We start from the raw sequence: 19,913 nt of genomic DNA, 5'->3' as shown, positions 1-19,913 counted from the left end.
TAACCTTTAACATTATTCCTTAAAAACATAGAGACTAAAAAGAACTTTGGTCATCTGTCACAAAAAGAGTGGCCGCCTCTTAAATATAATTTTCATATCAGATTAACTCAAACACAAATAAGCTCTGTATACAATATATGCATTTTAGGACCTCTTTCAATATATAATTTATGATTTATATAATTGATGATACATGCAAGTGCCCCTTCCAGGACAATTATCAGGTCTGATTTACAGACAGATGTCTTAACATCAACACAATTTTTTTTTTGTTTTAATCCTTATCCAATTAACAATGATTGCAATGCTGAAGGGTTCTGTTGTTTTCATTTCAGTCACTGACATTTTGTCCTTGTTAATTAAATTAGCGTTTACTGGCAGAAGAAACCGTGCAAATGAATTCCAGTCAGTACACAGATGCCCCTTCACAGGTGCACCATTTCAGCATTAGTCACAGTAGCAGTTAAATTACAGGCTAGCCACACTGAAGGGCAGGAACAGGAGACAATCTGAGCAACTGCAGCTCACTAAAAGGCACAGAAAATCTATGTTATCTGCCATAATATGATAGCATTACTAATAGTACAACACTGGTAAGCTTAGATTAACAACAGCTGTTTCTCCCAACAGCTCTCCCAAGCATACATTTCCCCCTAAGCATGTATAAACACTACACATGTCTGCTGCTGAATATAAGGCAGTACTGACTATGAGTTGACACCCACTTTTGACATGAGGTGAGAGTAGTTGCTCTTTTGTTCCCTGCTTTTCAACAAACACTTTCAAGTTGCCATAAATCCTACACAAAACTCTATAGTCTTGCACACTGTTACATGGTTTAGTGCATTCTTATAGAACACTGTGGGACATTCCCTCAATATTACAATATTAGGTCGTATGGTTTTGGTACAAAATTGGATTTGGTGTCCAATTTTGATTGCAATCATGTTCCAAAACATATATCTAAGCTTTAACTAAATTGTGAAGGAAGTAGAAAGGAGCTGCTCAAAGAAAAAAACACTGCCATATGCCAATCAGACGAGACATTTCCAAATGAATATGCAAATAAGCAAACCTCCTTCGTTAAAGAGTCAACTGTTGTCAAACTTGTTCTACACACATAGCACAGTTTATTGTACAATTAGTTATTGTACTGTTAGTTCCATCCTAAGTACAACCAGTGCTTAGGAAACGTGACCAATTTGATCAGTGGATTGGGGTGAAACTGATCCGAGTCCAGCAAATCAACAATGAACAGAGAGCGAATATATATGCAAAATTATTCATAATAACAGGCCGATTGTAAGAATTTGTTCCTTCAGGGGCTCAGAAGCTGATGGGGTCTCACAGAGAGAATTGTTGAGTCAAATATCCCTTGCTTTCTGGGGCAGTATAATGAAATATTTCCGCCGTGAAATTGATAACAGGCATTAATAACTCGCCACTGGGGTCTGAAATAGTGCAGGATGTGATCACATGACACTGTTTATGGAAATAATCATGAGTTGGAAGAAGCAGGGATGAGGCGCTGTGAGAGGAGAAGGTCAGCTGGCTATTGGAATGAAAGGATTTACTGCCTCACCATTAACCCAGCAGAAGAGGATAGTGACCAAGACCAAAACACTGCTAAAATGAGAACTGACAGAGTGATGGAGAGAACAATAATAACTTCTGCATACTAGACCCTAATGTGAGCTGCACAGTGCTGTCTTCCTGTCTCTAATGACATGGAGGGCAAGAGCAACATGATTTCAGAATAGCCGCTGTGTGGTAAATGGAAATGGTAAGTACCGAGACATCGGTCAAAAACCAAAGGTATAAAGCATTCCTCTTTCCTATCTGCCATGGAGAAAAAGAATAAAGATGAAAGGGCAAACTTCATTTTGCAAATGTGGATTTCTCACCTGAGGTTCTCTTGCACATCTCACTTGTAGTGCCTAATTGCCCTTAAAAGAGCACCCACACAAAATGGCAATTACCTGAATGCATACTTATACTTGGTATCTGACTTAAGTAGGGTCCCAGCTAGTCAGGGGTGATTGATATTTTACATTACATTATTGTCATTTAGCAGATGCTCTTACTCAGAGCGACTTACACAGGTTACAATTTTTAGATATTATCCATTTATACAGCTGGATATTTAATGAGACAATTCTGGGTGAAGTACTTTGCCCAACGGTACAGTACCCCAGTGGGGAATTGAACCAGCAACCTTTCGGTTACAATCCCTGCTCCTTACCACTATGCTACACTGCCTCCCTACATACAGAGTTCAGTGGGACTGAGGCTGGTGTCAGCTGATGAGAGGGCTCAATTTCATTGCCACAGTTAAATAAAAAAAAAAAAAAACATTAAAACCATCAATAAATAACAATTTTTCAGTTCATGGAGAAATACTGATTTGTGCAGATTGGTATTACCCAGACATAACCAATATTAACGTAGAGCTATAGGTCCACATCCAAATAAATGCATATTTGAATTTAAGGATAAACTGTGTCCAAATACATTCTGACCTGATGGGAATTGCTACTTAAACACATGTGCGGTAATAGACTGAGATTTTAATGTAATTTGAGTCCAAAGACAGATGGCACACATGGAGAGAAACAAAATTGCATGTTGACTAGGTACTTTCTTTTGTTAATTACTTGGTGCACAGCACTCAGGAAGTGCCAAGTCATTTCCCTCTACACTGAATACATAAATGGACTGAAACAACAGATACTGTGATCACAGGCACACTATGCCCTTGTCGGGACACAACTTGTGCTGTTTCAAAATGTCAGTAAAGTTTAAGGCGTACCAGTTTAGCAAAACAATGTTTACTGACATCTATACAGAAATGAACACATTTACGAATATGGGAATATTTTGCTCAATATAACAAATAAACAAAATAAGCTCATACTGATTATGCATTTATTAATTTTGTTTTATCTCTTCATCAAATTAAATTCAGTCAAAAAGGTTGCTAGTGTTTAAATTGTGAGGGAAGGAGGATGGAGCTGAAAAGAAAAAAAATACTGCCATATGCCAATCAAATTGAGACATTTGCAAATGAAAATGCAAATAAGCAAACCCCCTTCATCACACAGTCAATTGTGGTCAAACCTGCTATGCACACATACTGGGGTATACCCATACAGCATTATAAATACAACAAAAATTCTATATGCTAGCAACAACCAAAATTTCACAAATTGTCATATATTTTTAAATGCCACCACTTCTCATGAAGTCCTCTCATGAACTTCTAGTGCAGCATTAAGTTTCATATAATTTAGGTCTAATTCGGTATAAATTTAGTCAAAAAGGTTGTCAGCTTTTTTTTTTTTTTTTGGGGGGGGGTTGGGTGAGGGAATTTTGTGGTTGAAGCTATAGTATAAGTAGCAAAAAAAGAGTGTTCTGAGGTGGATAACATGAAAGAATAATTTGGTATTACCCGACACCATGGCTTGTTTTTGCTTCTTAGACCTTGCCTGCATATCCTAAAGAACACCTTTCTTGGAATGTGCAAGTTAAAAGTCTGTGACAGAGTCTACCTAATACAGATAATTGTTACCATCTGGAAGAACGTCATATGACTCTGTTTTGCATCCCAAATACCCATAGCAATCTTAGTTATTATTTATAACTGCCCTACTGCAATCAGTCATTTTGAATGGAAAAAAAAAAAACCTTCAGACATCTGAAGGGGAAAGACGTCGCTCTGAATACATATGGGTCTCCTTCATGCTGAATTCATAAATTGAGATAAATCTTTACTTTTTGTATGAGCATTTACTTAGGACGGCGCTGCAATACCAAACACCATTTGAAGCACAACATCATTGATAGTTCTGATCTATAGCTACATAATTTCTGCATTAATTTTGTAAAAAAGGCTTAATTAACAGTGTGAACTTTATATCCTGTTTTGTGAAATATGCAAATAAAAATGACAGATTTCATGTAATATAATTTAATTACAGTATAGCACTAATGGAAGGTCACCAATCTTGCCATTTGCAGTTTTTGAGAGTTTTGTGCATTACTCTGTCATTCTAAATTCTAAACGCAACAACTGAATCTATCAAAAGCCCTTTCCTTTGTAGATGGGAAAATTCATTTAAATATTTACACTGCTTGGCTGAAAGAATAACTCTGAGCCTGTTTCACCACCACTGAAGGGCGGTGTGCAGCAGCCCGCTGTAGACCTTGAACAAAGAGATATCGCTGCACAACCTAACACAAAACCCCCATCTTCCAGCTCCCCAGCTATCTGCGCCTGTACCCACAGGCATCCTCATACTGGAGCTTTTCTCTGCGGTTATTATTTGGCCGAGCGAGACGAAGTGGGACTTCCTGAGCAACCCCTGACGTAGCGACTGGTGACACGACGGAGTTCACAAAGCAAATAATGGTGACTTCCTGAGCGGTGGAACAGGAGAGCAGTGATGGGAGACGGGACCCGCTCCCTGCTTCAGATGTGCTAGCTCAGGTTTCCCTTCTCAGGTTTCCTGCACTCACAACCACTCTGCCCAGGCGACATTTATTTACACGAATGCACTACAGCTGTGTCATTTTTTTTGTTTGTTGGTTGGTTTGTTTATTGCCTGTCATTAGCCAAACAGCTAAAGCAATGCACAGCACAGTAGCGATGACATGACGTTCATGAACCTCAACTGGATGAGGCTGGCAGTGACTCAGGAACTCGGATGAATCATTGTGGTTTGCTCTGGAGAGCAGAGTCTTTTGATTGGTTCTTAAGAGGCAGTGATATTCAGCACACGGTTAGCTGCCCTTGCAGGTTCATAACGGCTAAGACTTACATCATTACACTGCAGTTCTTGAGCTAGTACAATAGACAAGGAGGACTGAAATGACAGAAAGTTGCCTGGCAACATTCCTCGGAGAGGCTGACTAAATGCTACCATGTGAAAATGCTACTGTATGAAAATAACAAATGCTAATGTGATTTTCCTTCTGAACTGAGTTAACCATAAAGAACAGAATGAATTGATGTGGACAAATATGAGACAAATGCTGGCATCATTGAAAACCTTTTTCACCACTGCATTCATATAAATCCAGGTATATTAACACTGAAAGGAATACAACTCATAAAAATAAAAATCAACATTTGTTGTTGGTGTTTTTTTTTTTTGCCACAACTGAAGTCCCCCTCCTCTGTCTTATGACACACCATATAATATCAAATGCAAAAACCAACTGGTCCTCAACTCACATTTATAGACATTTTCATATATCCAAGTCATCAATTTAAGTGACCACTGGGAGCCTACAGGCAAACTCAATCCTTTCCTTTCCTCCTGCAGTGCACTATTGATTAGCACAATCAATTTGGACTGATGCAAGGACACACGAGGAAATGCTGAAACGCAACATTCAAGATCAATCAAACGAGAGATTCTGTTGAGATGAAGAGGAAAACAGAATTTATTTACACTCTTGCGCGACCTGGCTGTGCACCTGGTTTCACATGACACTTGCATTAGGTAGGCCTTTATCTTAATGAGCAATTTCACAAAATGGTTAGCGACCACAAGCTGACAGGGACGGGAAAGCAGAGCGAGGCAATTCCAGTGGCACTCTGTGGATTGAAAGAACATTTTCCGTTTTCAGGTAATTCTGTTTTATGTAGATGTGCAAGGCTCATTTTTTTTTGTCCATGTCCCACTTTCCCTGAGAGGAAGAAAGAACAGGTTACAACTAAAGACATTGGCCCATTCTGCAGCAACACCTACGCAGCCTAAACGCAATGTGACAGCTCTCTCTCCCATAACCCATCTATTAATCCACCAGCTGTCGCACAAACGAAAGAAGGAAAAAAAAAAAGCACACTTCAAACCTATGCTTTCAGTACTATTTGTGATTAATAGTCTCTCATATTTGAGGCCAGCTGCCTGAAAGGATCACAGAGTAATATGCAAAATGAACACCTTTGAAGTATTCAAAACTCGCACAGGACACAAACCAAACAGTAGAAAAAAGGTACTTAAAGGGAACTGATTGTTGATTTTCACTCAGGTTGTTTGCCTACTGAAGCAAAACCAAGTGGCCTCACAAACAGTGCAAGATCCTCACTATCCCTCAGTATCTTAATCATTTACTGTTAACAGAAGAGTGCTTTTAGCAGTAAAAACAGCAGCAGTATTAGTAGTAACAGCAGTAGTTGCACTAGCAGTAATTGGAGAAATAAATTCTAGAAGCAAAAGTAGTAACAATAAGAACTAGTATATAATTTTTACCACTGTTGACTAACATCCATACTGCTAGTAGCAGTATGTATTTAACTTTTTGATTTAAAATTCTCACCAGAAACTTCTCATTAAAATATACTCACGATGTTATATTGGTTCTGACTGAACGACTAGCTTTCATATTCACATGACACCCAGTCCTGCATACCTTTTTCCTTTTGGCAGTTGCAATGGTTTACACACTGTCATCCTGTGTTTCTTCCATTGTAACTCTGCACAGAAACTGCAGTCTAAATTGAATTGGTTTCCTGTTGATGGCTAATTTGTTACGGACTGTGCCCGCACCTGGTGATTCATGCTCCAAAATTGTTGATGACCTCATTGTAAAGCTTTCACTAGTCATAATTCCACCACTGTGCTTTGTGTCGCATGATATATAAGTCATTGTGCGTGGTGCATGAATGAATCGTGGGTAAATAGTTTCAACGCTATGAACAGTTTCCTCAAGGAAGAAATTGAGAGACAAGAAATAAACTCAGCAGACAAAAAACCATTGTGAACAGTTTCCTGTCAAGAGAAAAATATCAGACCCTCTGAGAAAACTGTATATAATTAGAATGGTAAAACAAACATATACTTTTTTTTTCATTGCCAAAATCACTGCTTATCTGCAATGCTTAAAAACCCCAGCCACATTGGTACAAGGAGAGACACACCCTCCTGCCAGCAGCAGTGTTGTGTTATAATGTTTGACACAGCCTCATAAAATTCCCTCCAAGTAAATAGCTAGCAATTACAGCCACTATGCCATTAAAAACAAATAACTTCAGAAGTGGAAGTACCACTAGGGTCACACCCATTGGTATCAAAGCCATTTGCGTCATAATTTATATGCAGCCATGGCAGTTCCACTGAATGAAAATGCTGTCAGAGAAAAGCCATTTGTTATTTCATCGCAGACTAAGAAGACTGCTGTTTGTCACTTAAATTGTAGTCAGCATCAATTATAACAGGATATAGTAATTTCACCATAAAATAACAAACTATGGCACAGTAAGCAGGATTACTATGACACCCAAAAGTTCAGAGGTGTTAAGAATAGCAATAATAATGACTTAGCCCAACTGCACAAGCAATGAAGAGGTAACTGGTCTCATTCCCCACAAATGGGCTTGATGTGTTGTTTACTGGTTGAGATTGGTATTTTTGTTGTTTCAGTTATTCAGATACATGTCATGCCCCAAGTCCCTACTACGATGTCATGAAAAACAGGAAGTAATACCTCATCAACACAATCAATCTACAAAGACATATATTCTTATCACCCAGAATTTATGATTTGGCACTTAATCTGTTATTAGTTAGTCCAAATAATTCACCTTGGCACAATGACCATTTTTCAGGAAAACACAGTTCACATCATTTGCATCAGAGAAAAAGGGATTTTTAATTAGCCAATTAAGATGGAGCATGACACAGAGGACAGTTTGAGGAAGCCAGGAAATTTAGCACTGAGCAATACATTTACTCTATGTGATGGGTCCCATGGGGTCTTTAATGGCCCCAGAGAGTTGGGACTGGGGGCTTTAAAGACAGCACCTACAACATCAGTGTTCTCAACATTGCACTGAACCATTGGTTTCTACTTGGTGGAAGGGGGTATAAGCCCACCAGCATCACATCTAGGAGCAACCATGTTTTTTCAAGGAAATATCCAGACCAATTCGGGCATAGCTTAGCTCCACTTGGTATGCTTATGACAAACCATCAAAATTTGTACTTAATAAAAAACAAAGGTTATTCATCCTCCACTAGACTGTGACGGTACATCAAACTGAATAACTAACACCTTTGTCACTCCCTCATCACATACCCCATTCACTAGTAGCCTCTATGTTGAAGGCCAGTGTGGTGTTTGTATTTCTGAAAGTGTTACAAGAGCATCATATCCATGGACATGGACTTTACAAAGCACTTACAGGCTGACAAGCACAAGCAGACCTGAGGAAAAAAAAATGACTCGACCCTCGGTGTCTTGTAGCACTTTGCATTTTAAACAAAGCCCAAAGCGAGGTACTTTGAAGAGCTGAGATTTTAATGGAGGCATACAGGTGAGGCACCTTGCTTGAGGGTAAAGGCAGCAGTGTTTAACCAGCAGGTCAGCCAGCCGTTCCTCCAGAGCCATGAGAAATGACCCGCGCTCCTGCTGCCCATGGCAGAGGGAAGGGCTGTCAACGGAAAAGCGCCAAGACGCAATCTTGCCAGCGGGCATGCTCAAAATGCATTCGGTGCTGCACCTTAACAGATGGCATAAGGTCTAGTCTTCTTACCTGGACTCCCTATGGTTGAGTATGGCTTTACATATTCCTATTCAGAGTTGTTGGATGTAGACAGAAACACACCCTATTAATGTAGTCTTTTATTATATGAGATCTTTGAAACTAGCGGTAATTCAAATATTCTCATTACTGACACCTTTATAATAATATTGTATTCACATCATATCCAGTGCATTTACAGCATGTTTTGTTTTTAAACAGAAAATTATTTAGCAATTTTTGTTTTTTCTACCAATTACCTGGTTAATTCAATCCACATTTCCGCTCATTAACATAAAATGAAAACCCTAAGTTCTTGGGGGACCGGAATTCTGCATGCAGCGCGATGCATTTCAAATCACGTATTGATCAAGGGGAGTAACGAAGTATAATAAACCATTTGTGAAGTCAATGGCACATTGGAAACAATTACCTTCGAACGCTGAGTGAATTAAACGTGCAGGCTTATTCCCAGCACCCATTCCGCCGGCGTTCTGCTCTGGATACAAATACTTTGCACTTGATGAGAACAGCGAGGAGCAGGATTATATCTGCATTCCGCCTGAGCGATTTAAACCAGGGGACATGCTAAATAACTCATCCGGAGAGGAAGAGGGAGAGAGGGAGAGCGGGGCGAGGCTGCTTCAGACGCACCGCCTCCCCAGGCCTGATTCACTGGCCGGAAAGCGGTGCATTGTTTGACGCGGCGCGTGGCTCCGAATTCCGCCCCAGAGTCCGCACAGCCTCAGTTCTGGCTTTTATTGAAATTAAACGCATAAATTACAAGAATAAATTTGATGTGGGCCAATGACTTCAGAAACACGGAGGCAGAGAATGCTGCATCACAGACAGTATCTGGTTCAACCAAAAGTGGATAGTGAAAGCATAGGCTTCAGCTCAGGGGGACACTTACCTGAAGCAAATACCAGTTTGATTTTTAAATCAATATTTATTTGTTTAATAATCCCCTGTATCTAGGGATATTACAGTGATCCCACCTGAGAACCTCGGGCTGAGAGTCCAGTGCCCTAACAACTGCATGTACACCGCATGCTGCTCAATAGCAAATTTAAGACAATGCTAACATTTGCCATAACTGATAATAAGTGTTTTTTTCCAAGCTTGTGATTGCAATTAAAACTATTATATGGTAAATCAGAAATATCTCTATCCTTCAGCAGTGGGGTTTTTTTTTAAGTTTTAGGCACTTGTTCCTGCTAGTTCATGGCAACATCCTTGCCATGTTGCTTACACTGAATGAACCATGAATGACCACACTTCTTATGTAAGAGTAGCCTTTGCAGATTCCTCCCTTTCAGATCGACCCAGTTATTGTCATGGCAAAAGCTTCTCTTTTCACCCACTGGCAGAAATTTGTGGTTACAATTCTTCCTCAACAATGACAATCCTGCAGAGGATAGTAGGGACATTATTTATATGACAGGAATAACCCACTTTGTAAAGAAAAGACTGGGTTACCAGGTGCAATACTTGGTGAAGGAAGACATGCTGGAATGAAGGTATCCTTGGTCATGTGCCATTTGGAGGAATGCCCCTATAAATTTCTCCATTTATTTTCTGACCGCCCTGATTCATGTCAGACTTCAGAAACCCTCTTTAACATTCCGCTCATAGTCTCACACCATACAATCCCCCTTCTGTTGCAAACAAAAAACAATGACTCATCAGGCCAATTGAATCTGTAAAGGACCTTGTGAAAATTTTGCTTTTGTTCCTTTTTATTTTTATCTTCGAACAGTATGTGCATTTTGAAAGCATTTGAGCTGACAATTTATTGCATTTAAGCTTTAATTGCAAAATCATAAGTGTTCACATTTTCGAAGCCTCTGTCCTTAACAACAGGATAATATTTGTTCATTTACCACCCTCCCTTTTTTTCCAACCACATTCAGAAGATGCCAATTATACATTTAAGCTCATCACCACATCGACAACTACTGAAGAAATGTAGGAGCACTGGGTTGGGCACAAACAATTCACCAATACACACATACCAGCAAAGCAGGTGACAAACACCATCACAGAACAGACGCATCTTCCTGACACTAAGTTACTCCTTGGTGCCCACACAAGTCTCACAGTTTTGATAGTGGATTGACGAGGGGACCATGGTAGACCTACCCCACCCCCACCAGAATGAAGCAAATTTGTTCTGCCGATGTGGCCTCCTGGGTCGTCGTTGTCAAATGACATGGCTGATTTCAAACCCCGGCCGTAGGGCTCAGCCTGCACTTGAATTAAACATCTTTACCAACTGAGACACTTGCGAGCACTAAGATTTCTTTTTAAATTATTTTTAGTGTCAGTATGTTTTATCAAGTGCTTCTTGGCAACCATTTCTGCAAGTGCACTTTTTTAAGGATCTGGAGCAGATAACTGTCAGGTGGTGTCACACCCAGATCAGAATTCAATCAAAAACTCAGTAAAACTTGACTGATTAGAAACATTTGGAACAAACACCAGCAGATGCTGAGTATGCCAATATTATGGTTGGGAGAGTGGTCCAACAGCCCTTCCAATCATCTGACACCCATTCAACACACTGTCTGGACTGTCAGGACAAGGATATTTTATATTTTTAAACTATTCAAAATTAAATAAATGAAATTACAAAGGGAACTGATAATGAATTATAATAAATAACTTTGATAAATAATAGTCCAAATAAAGTCCAAATTCTAAACGCATTTCATTAATTTCTCATGAATCGCAACATTTCACATCATAACAAATCATTCATTTCAACATGAGAAATGGGTGAAGTGTGAAAAGTTGTAAAAAGACACGGTTGTATCAAGGAGATCTGCCATTATCATGCCGGCGTTGAGACGGTACCATTTTTGTGGTTTAAATCTGCCAAGCCAACACTTCACAGACCTGATTCATGCTGTCTCTGGCCCATCTCAACATGCAGTCCAGACTCGGCACAGTGCCTGTGTTAACACGCCATTAATTTCATGTAAATTAAACGCCATTCAAAAGGCAATCATACTTCTAGCAAAGTCGGCCAAGACTGGTAGAAAACATTTCATCTGCCATCATAAAGCGCAGACAAGACGATGATCTACACAGCACAGTTTCCTAGTTCCACTTTCTGAAACAAAATCAAGTCGTAGGAGTTGACCATAAAAACACGCCTACAGAATGAGGGGGAAAGTAGAGGACATTATCACATGATAACATCATGTTATCACAACAATTTCAGTGCCAAGCCCCTAAAATGCAGACCTCTCATAAGACGTGTGTCAACACTTGGGTGCTTAGTGACAGACCCTGTGTACCCCAAATCATTCCCCCCCTACATATAAATATGCTATATCCACACATGCCCACATAAATACACATGCATACATTTTCTCTTGAGATACAGCACATAAAACCTAAGCTGTTGGATAAATACCTGAAAAAAAAAACGTTCAGTCAAAGTGTATGGTAGCATAGAAAATCCCAAACGGCTGTAGTAAATACTGCCTTTTGTAATCTCCCACCTTTCAAATGTGTCATTCACACCAAGGTAAGGTTATTTATTTATTTTTATTTTTTTTCAAAGTAATGAGGAAAGTGTCAAACTGTCTCCATTCTTGTGAGCGATCTGCCAAGGCCTTTCTTTTGTCAACGATCTCACAAATGGATGTGATGTACATGGATGTCTTGTATTACAAGGAACTGAGAGAGAGGCTGTGGCTCTGTTGCTTTTATCAGGTGCCAGCACAGTGTCATGATTGACCTTTAAGGACTTCTTTTCCACCATGGAGCTGGAACCAGGCTAGAGGAAGCAGGTTTAAAAGCTGGTTGACCCAGCACGGCAGAGTAGGCTTCTCCAGGTGCCTTACCCACGGCCAGAGCATGTTTCTGAGGACTGAAATGGACTCCAGAATAGAGGCTCCATTTTACTTCAGTCGACCTCTTGATTGTTTATGCGCTCACCGCCAGCAGCTTGCTCTTCTTTCCCTTCCATGTTTATTTCCTCGGCATTTAGCGCTGACTCTGACAGAGGCGGTGTGGTCACGCCGCTTGCCAACTCCGCTCACGGCTCGCGTGTAAGTAGGCCAGAGCCAGCAACACTGCAGGGGCTAAGCCGGCACAGGTCAGCATGACAAAACAAAAAAAGAAATGCTCATGGAAAAGCAACCGGAACCTGACCCAAGTGAGCCAGCCTGTTTCCGGCATGACAGAGGTTAAGAGATACACCGCCAAACCAGGCCATGCTCCACAACTGATACTTGTCATGAAAGAAACCGTATTAACCAGGGTGTCTCACCCTCACGGCATGGTGTAACTGCCACCTGACCCTCAGGAGACTTAACCCCCATTGCAGCATCATAAGTTCTCCAGTTGGCACACACCGCTCAGTCCAGATAAATATCTGATGGCTGTTTCATGTCAGGCTTTCATGTTGATGTTGAATCTATCAAACGTAAGACATGTGTAAAGATAAACATCTAAACCCTTAAGGAAAAACATAATGGAAAACAATAAGCATAACGCTACTGCTACACTGCACTGTTTGTTGGAAACGTTTTCTTCCACCCTCTGCTCGGTGTTCCTAACGGCCATGTAAATGTCACTTTTATGTTCTTTATACAATTTTTATTAACATCCTTATGTTCCATACTCCTATTTCATAGCCTTAGTCATCTTATATGCGAGTCAGGAGACACATCTAGAGTGACCTTCTTATTAAGTTCAGCCTTTTTGGGTGGGGGAGCACCAAAATACATAATTAACAGGTGACAAAGCCTGTAACCCCCTAGAACTGTGTTTTTCTTCTTTCAATTTCAATAAAGTAATTAATTTCTCTCATTAGCAAGCGTGCATGTGTGAGCAGAAGGCATTTCTTTCAGCCCCCTAATGAACAAAATATGTTTTGATAAGCAGAGATGAAAGCAGCTTCGGTTAAAATGAATGTGCTTCCATCCCTCGTATTACAATTAGCAGGATTTGCATAACTCCACCAAAAGACTTGGATAATAAAATGAAAGGTCACATATCCAGAATGAACTAGTGAAATGGAAATGGCGAGGATATACATAATTTCACAGCTTTTTTCTCTTAGCTTTTTTTTTTTTTGCCTGCTGTTGCTGCTTTGCATCAAGGACATATCGGAACCTCTATCAAAGAAAAGCCCGGGTTATCTTTATATGAATAGTTTGAATTATCGTGCCTGTCACAGCTGATTACCATGATAATTTGGCCAACTGATGCAGTATCACACCGTACCCCTTTCACCTTTTATTCTCTTCTCAATGCAGGTGTAGAGGATTATTCATCTTATTGGCTCATTACGAACAAACCAGCTCTGTTTCACAAACAAAATTGACGACCGACTTCTTCCACCCCCCCCCCCCCAGTAATTTTAGTGAAATGACCTCTAAAAAGACATCAAGTCAAATTTTAAGAAGGTAACTTAATGAGAACTATTCTGGAGGCAGTAAAAGTCTTTTAAACGTGAGGGGTTTATATGATTTCACTGACTGTGTAAAAAGAGTTTAATGACGAAATCAAATACCAAGACCTGGCTATGGCGGGCGACATAAAACAGAAGAACAAGGGCTGGTGCATCAAAGTAATTGCAGCTCATATCTGGAGATGAATGGTCACATTGCAATGTCTTTTTGGGCGTAGATCCTAGCAAATGAGGTGGCATGGAGTAAGAAATGATAAAGGGACCACTGTTTTTCATGACAACAAAGAATTAATGCGGTCATAAATCAATCCTTTCGTGGGAAAACTTTGAATATTTTCACTCAAGGATAAATACGACTAATTCAGTGTATCACACGAGAGGGTAACACTAATTTCACAAACCACTGAACGGATGGTGTATCAAAGCACATGAAAAGATAGAAAATCAAATCCAAGAACAACCATCTGTAGCAATTCTCTCACAATGCAGTCTGAGATGATCAGAGTTGTGAAAATCGGAAGGTGTTTCTTAATATCGCGTAATGGATGCATATGCATATAAAGCGATTATGTATACATTAACCAGGCTTGCAGTCCCGCCCCCTGACTGCTGCCATTCTGAAGTGGCATCTCGGCCCAAAAATGTGTCAAACCAAAAAAAAGACATTATTGTTTTAATAATCTTTGACATAAAATGTATACAGAACAAAATTTTAACTTACTTCATTCTTTCATTTTGCTGTAAAAGCTTGCAGTTTTCCAATAATGGATGAGACTGCATTTTGTACCAAAGACACCATATTGTTATGGTAGCAGTTGGACAATAGAGCCAAAAAATGGCCACGAGTGAACTTTATGCATACATCATTGGTACAAAGTAGTGAGGGGAAGGTCTGGCTTTGTGAATCCCAGAATGGATGGAGATAGTGACTCACTGATTTCACCCAATCATAGTTGGTTTTGGTAGCTCCATCCATAATAGGGTTCATGAAGCCTTGCTCCCCCATCACGAGCACAAAGGATTACAACCTGACCACAAAGAGAAACCGAGCATCTCACCACAGGTCAGACTTTGGGTCAAATTATCATCACTGACAGAGATGAAACCACTTGTCAACCACTCTGCAATGCAATCAATAATAATTATCACCTCAACCTCACAAGGTGAGTCCACTCTGAAGACATTTTACATTCTTCAAAAGCCAACCACCTTTCTCCTAAGAAAAACATCAGCAGCTGCAAAAAAAAAAAAATCTGATCATTCAATTCAAATTTACTTGCCTTCCATCACCGTAAAAGGCTGCATGACTGACATATTTATGGAATCTAGTATTCAAGTACTGAGCAAAAAACTGAACAAAAAGGGAACTCCACATTCTCAATAATTAAACAGAAGCTGATTTGCATTCAGTCCAAAATCTACTGGAAACGCAAACAATTTTAAATCCCAAAGTTGTACTTTACCATGATTTGCAGAAAGAAATGTGTGATTTATGCTTGCAGGTTGTTTTGTAAAACTAGTATCAAGTGGTCACATATTAACCCTCTGAATGTCAGAGTGAGGCCACCAATCTCATTACATTTGATCCTAATTTCTTCCAGGATTAGACCATCCTAAATTATGTTGAAAAGCTGACAATGATAGAACAGTTACATTGGCAAAGCTGATGCTCCACCTGCTTCTCCCTAGAAAACATTACATAGACATGGAACAATGTTTGTTTTAATGGAAACAATCTCCAAAAAAAAGTGGCAAAAATATAAAAATCGAATTCAAAGTTGGGATATAGTAGCGACATCTCTATGCTGAGACCCCACCCTCCTGTTTGTCTTCACAGAATGATGGCAGTAATTTAAAGTTTAATGTTTAAATTAATTAATTCCATTTAAGTTTAAATTAAAGATTAATGTTAAAGCTTTAGGGAAGTAATCATCCCCATGCAGCCAATTATTTATTAAAAAAGTGAATGTCTTTATGTAAAGATTTTTTTTTAATCGCAAAGAATGCAGTGATTTGGTTTAGGAGGCATTTGTTATCAATAAATCATCACATACTACACTACAATTCAGGCATTACAACTAGGTACATAACTGTGCACTAAGCTGATGACATCACATTACAAAAACAATTCTGACGGTCACTAAACATTGTAGTTCCTATTCCTGCTCTGCCATGTTCTATGCTGTGAATGCACGATGCAGGCTTCTGCCTCAAGATATCAGCAAGTTTAAGCAGTGGCTGTAATTCCATCATGAACAGAAAAGGGCATACTAAATTAAATTGAGACATTTGGAGCGGGGCATGGTTGCAGACTGACTTAGTGACAGACAGCACATTTGCAAGCTTTTGTCTTTTCTCCTGCATCCAGAATGAGGCATCTTAATTAAAAACAGACTGTCCACGAGCATGTTTTCCAGTAAGGTTCACTGACATTCAGAGAGGCCGTCTTATGAGTGAAGACTATTCTGAAATCATTTTTTCTCACCTGAAACTTAATTTATGAAATTAAATTTGGTATATAAATATATTGTTGATAGTGCTGATATTGTATTCCTTTATGCATATGCATAATGGTGACACAAAGCACTTTGGCCTTACCTTTCAATAATTAATTTAAGGTGGAATTACATTACATTAATATTATGTGTTCAAATTGAAAAACACTATAAATATATTCTGGCTTCGATAGGACTACAAATATAAAACACTGTTAACTAAATTTGCCATGGATTGTTATGAATGTCAAATCCAAATCCTTTTAATTCAAGCTACTCCCTATCTAAGTGTCCCTAGATAAATGAGTCTGCTAAAATATAAATAACCAACAGACTTCATTATCATTCTTATTCTATGTAACAGGTATTTTCTCTCCCTGAACCACAGAGGTCATTTGGATCTCACTGGATCTTGAGGACGCTCGCCATCGCTGTCCATTACGCTTTGGTCTCACAGCAATTAAAACAGACTTTGGTCCCACAGCAATTAAAAAGGTCTAAGGTGTGCTTAAAAACGAACGCAGGAAGGTCAGATTGCAACTGACGTCAGATATCTCCAACATACAGTTCCCTTGCCGGCTGCTAGGCGCACTCATTTTCCTTTACTGTCATCACCGAAGATAAACAGCTCCATATTGTGGACATGCATATTTCAATTATTTGTATCTTGTGGATAACGCTGGTGAAAACTGTCCCTAAATAACAGCGGCCTCAATTAAAATACTTAAAAAGACAAAACAACGCTAACGATATCTGAATATAAGTCAACGAACAAAAAAATCGTAGAAACTTCCGACAGAAAAATAATGACCGAAAATTGTAAGTTTTGTCTTATTATAAACAAACTGTCCACCGTCATTTCAAGAACCATAATAAAACAACCAGACAGTGGTTGATATCTAACCAGTCCAAAAGGTAATAGTTCCGAATTATCCCAACCATTACTGGGACGTCTCTTCTGATGAAACAGACGCGCCCTTCTGTGCACCAGTGCAACCTCTTTACGTGATCGGAGGTACAGTACCTGTAAGTGATGAAGTAACAGAGCATGCTGTATATTACTTTAAGTTAATTAAATTCAAGAATTCTCGTGTCTCTGTGGATGTAAAAGCACCTGCTTGGTAACTAGGCGTGACAACTGGAAATCCTAGATACCCAGAACTTAAATTAACGTATTGTTATTATTATTATTGTTGTTGTTATTATTATTATTATTATATTATTATTATTATTATTATTATTGCAGTTGTAATTTGTCCTTTCAAATGGTTATAAAGGGATTTTCCGATAGTTAGATAGATAGATAGATAGATAGATAGATAGATAGATAGATAAATAGATAGATAAAGTTCCTTGATATCCTACAGTATATGTGGCTGTCATACCAACACATCCTCCAAGAATTTCAATAAATCCATCAATTTGCCGCAAGTCTGCTAGCGCAAAAGCGGCGCTGAAAACTGGGGAAGCTATTTACACAGAGAAAGAACAGAAAAGCCATGTAGAATTATGCACTGTGGTCAGAAGATCTCAAATCGCAAATCCCGTTGAAAACTGTCCTACCCTCTTTTAGGGTACCGCGCATTGCAAAATGTAAACTATGTCACATTGTAATGGATTCCTTCACAAAAATGTGAAATAAGTCATGAGCTCATTTCTCTGGACGAAATGTGTCCAGCGTCTAGCAAAAATCTTAAATCATATCTCGGTTTTAGCGACGCCCATTAATTATCGTTCTCTATTCGCCAGGGAGTCTTTCTATATGGGAGCAATTCATTCGATTTTGCATCATTTTGCATCAAAAACAACATCTGGACCTCCGGAAAACAATAAAACATATGGAACATAGCTTGCAATCGAACTCCTGCTTTCTCCGAGCCATGATACGCAGGTATAACGTTCGTATCTAAGGTATCCGTGCGGGGATGTACATAGGTAGATGGATACATGAGAGACAAACAGACAATATTTAGAAAACAGAAATGCTTTACCACATCTCACGAGTTGCTGACGAGCATGCAGCAATGATCTCCTTCAAGTCCTGCCATTGAAAACGCCAAGGGTCGAATTGCTTATTTAATTGTCTCTTTTTTCCTTAGAATATGTCCTTGCACGCGAAACACCCTACATAGATATATAGTCGTCGCCGATAAAGGTAAACTTTGACTCCAAATATTCAGTGTGAACAATCGCCTCTTGTATTTTCCACAAAGATGCTCTGTGGATTTGCAGCAAATGCCTAATATCCGCTGATGAAAGGGAAAATATCGGTAAAATAAGAGGCTCCTTATTTTGTATCCAGATCACTCCCCACCTTCAAAGGCGAATCGCGTCCTCTTCAACAAAATCGAGTCCTTTTAAGCAGAGAGGGGATGAAATCGTTAACCCAGGAATATATCCAGAGGTTTTTTCGCGTTTTTAAAAGTCCCACAGTGAAGGACTCCAGAAATTGCTTGCTTACAAAACAGAGCTCTCTGAGAAAAATGACAAACCAATTTCGAAGCGCTGCTCGGCGCGATGCAGCCGGAGACGGAGCTGAGAGAGAGGCGAGTGGAAAATTCGGAACTGGATTTCTGTTCACTGCATGGACTCGGGCTCCACCTAGCAGTAACCGTGTGGTAAAATGGCTCGCCACGAACCGCAATCGTACCTGCAGCGAGTTGAAGAACTTTGCGTTCATGACGGGTGTCAGCAAAAGGCCGCTTCGAAGTAATCCATTCCCTACGAGTTCTATATCTACAGATCTGACTAATCATATGAATGCAACTAACTGGGGAATGGGCTATAACAAAATAATAATAATAAAAAAGTATTGCATTAAACTGGGAAACAAATTTTCCTCATTCTTGGACCAAGGTGCTGGGGTTAATTAGTCGTTCACAGAGTTCCGCTGAACATGCAGTTACGGACTAATACTAGATAATACTGTAGTCTGACACGTGTCTGCCACACCCTAAAAACGGCAATCACATACAGCCAAAAATGTAAACTGTAAAAATGATGGTCCTGTGGATTCCTGTATGAGCTAGTCTGCCTGGTTCCACCTCGTCACTCCAGCAATAAACACGTAAATTATCTAAACCACATTATCTAATCGACTTTAGCGGAACATTGTATTGCATGCCTGTGTGAAACAATGGTATGATGGATTATGTAATATAAATTGAATAAAACTATGCATGAGTGTAACCAGTTCAAGTGAGCAGTAAAATTCCCTGTATGAATTATTAATCTGTATTCTGCAGTGACATAGACTGGACCATTTACCTTTGAGTTTCGCTATTGATCACATTTTTTATAGACAGAATATGACTTTGGGTCAGGGTGATATGCTGAAGGATCGCAACACTTACAGCCAGTTTCAGATGATTTTATAATTATCTTTTGATTGGCTGCTGATCATAACCTGGACTAAAACTGGCAATCTGAAGCAAAGCTCAAATACAGACCAAATAGGCTTGCT

At 39.4% G+C, this 19,913-nt stretch overlaps 1 protein-coding gene across 5 annotated transcripts in view; it reads right to left on the bottom strand.

Annotated features, from left to right (window-relative positions):
• Window positions 1-18,972, bottom strand: part of adgrl3.1 (adhesion G protein-coupled receptor L3.1) — a 208,470-nt gene extending 189,498 nt beyond the window's left edge. For all 5 annotated transcript variants that reach the window (XM_036516462.1, XM_036516463.1, XM_036516464.1 and 2 more), the window contains exon 1: window positions 18,442-18,972. The gene's annotated coding sequence lies outside the window, so the exon portion shown is untranslated. The remainder of the gene's footprint in view (window positions 1-18,441) is intronic.
• Between the last annotated feature and the right edge of the window lie 941 nt (window positions 18,973-19,913).

This window comes from Megalops cyprinoides, chromosome 22, assembly GCF_013368585.1.
Source record: "Megalops cyprinoides isolate fMegCyp1 chromosome 22, fMegCyp1.pri, whole genome shotgun sequence".
Taxonomy (NCBI): Eukaryota; Metazoa; Chordata; class Actinopteri; order Elopiformes; family Megalopidae; genus Megalops; species Megalops cyprinoides.
This window is presented reverse-complemented; position numbering and strand designations above follow the sequence as displayed.